The sequence below is a fragment of the Cupressus sempervirens genome, chromosome 4 (assembly GCF_028749045.1).
Source record: "Cupressus sempervirens isolate cs-2001-9-10 chromosome 4, ASM2874904v1, whole genome shotgun sequence".
In the NCBI taxonomy this organism is placed as follows: domain Eukaryota; kingdom Viridiplantae; phylum Streptophyta; class Pinopsida; order Cupressales; family Cupressaceae; genus Cupressus; species Cupressus sempervirens.
Window position 1 is genome coordinate 355,715,600 of NC_143121.1, and position 1,827 is coordinate 355,717,426.

Genomic DNA, 1,827 nt, shown 5'->3' on the forward strand with positions numbered 1-1,827 from the left:
ATTCAAAGTATACTAGATGAAGCATGCAAATATGATTATTGGACAGATATTGTTGACAATTGGCTAATTCTGATATGTAATTTTTGTCATTAATGGTAACACATGATGTACATGTTGACAGGAAACCTCAGAAATAAAGATACATAGTGTTTGGTGATCAGAAAATTGTCTAAATATAGAATTTGGTTTACAACAATATATTGTTTTGTTTATAACATGTTGCAAACATCATATTATGGCAAGAAAAGTTACAAGGATATAGTATACATGTTCATGATGGCATGTATAACCTTGGAAGTTTGTATAGATTGTACAAAATAGAGTTAATTATGTTTTGTTGAAGTACGATAGTGGAATGGTAGGAAAGAATTATTTTGGTTGCAAAACATTTACTTATGCAATTAGGGCCAACATCCTAGATGTTTACTCTAACTTGAAAATGTGAATTGTGGTCTTAGCTAACCCAACAATATTTTGTGTAAAGGCATGGTATTTATAAAAAGGACTTCTTGCAATAATAAGTGTGCTATTGTGTGTAATCTTGATGTATCATGAGAGCAAACTTGTGAGAAAACTTTCGTGAAAGTGATATATGCAAAGTTTTATATGAACTATCTAGTGATCTAAGATCAAGCTGAAGATCAAAGGTCAGACAAGGAAGGAAAATAATAGTAGATTACTTGTATGAGCAATGAGCTATTCTTTTAGTTTAAATTGCATGTTTGGGTTGTGGGCTCATCTTGCATACATTACACTATGACTCCTAACATGGTTGGAATCTCCTAACAGGGATTCAAAGTCTCCTAACAGGGACTGTTATATTGAATTTTTTCATTGACTCCTAATACGGTCCATCCTCTAACAAGGAACATATATATTAGTATATTATCTAGTGATTATCATCCCCACCAGGGTTTTCCCTTGGCTAGGGTTTCCCTAGTTAACAAAATATGGTATCATGAGTTATCTTTGTGCATTGTTGTCATTACTATTCTTCATTACTTTATTGTTTTGCTATACATGGTTTAAAGTAAGTAACAATATCTAGTTGGTGGCTAAAGTTTGTAGATTACTAATTCACCCACGCCCCCCCCCCCCCCCAACAAGTAATCCCTACTTCTAACAATTGGTATTAGAGCACAATTACTTTGAAAATTCTTAACAACTTAAGTAAGATCCCTATAGATATGGAATAGTTGATGAAGAATGTCAAAAAATCTCTTGAACAAATTGATCTCCTTACTAAAGAAAGAAATAAGCTAAACGATAGATATAAAGACTCTAAAGTATACATTGGCTAGTTGATGGAAAAGATTGTTCATCTAAAATCTAAGCTTAAATCTACTAAATCTAGAACTACTAATGATGAATATTCAAAATTAAAGACAGAGTACAAGATCTTGAAACATCAATTGAAGATTACAAATCTGAAATTGATTTTGAGAAGTGATCCTAGCAAAATTGAATCTGATTTGAAGACTAAAAATGTAGATATGAGAGAAAGTCTAGCAAAGAAAAAATCTAAATTTGAAACATTGAAAGAAGATCATGAAGAAGTCCATAAGTACAATACAATTATGAGAGGTAAATTAACACAGTGCAAACAATAGCTTGAGAAGCTCTATTCTAGCAGAGAAAAACTTGATGATTCTATGTCTACACAAAGACCTTCTTATGATAAGATTGGTCTTGGTTATATGACTAAGATATATGCAAAGAAACCTAAGATTAGATTAGATTATAAAGAAAAAGACAAATCTGATGATAAGATTGAATCCAGTCAATCCTCTAAGAAACCTAAAGAAGTTGAGCAAATTAGTGAAGTTG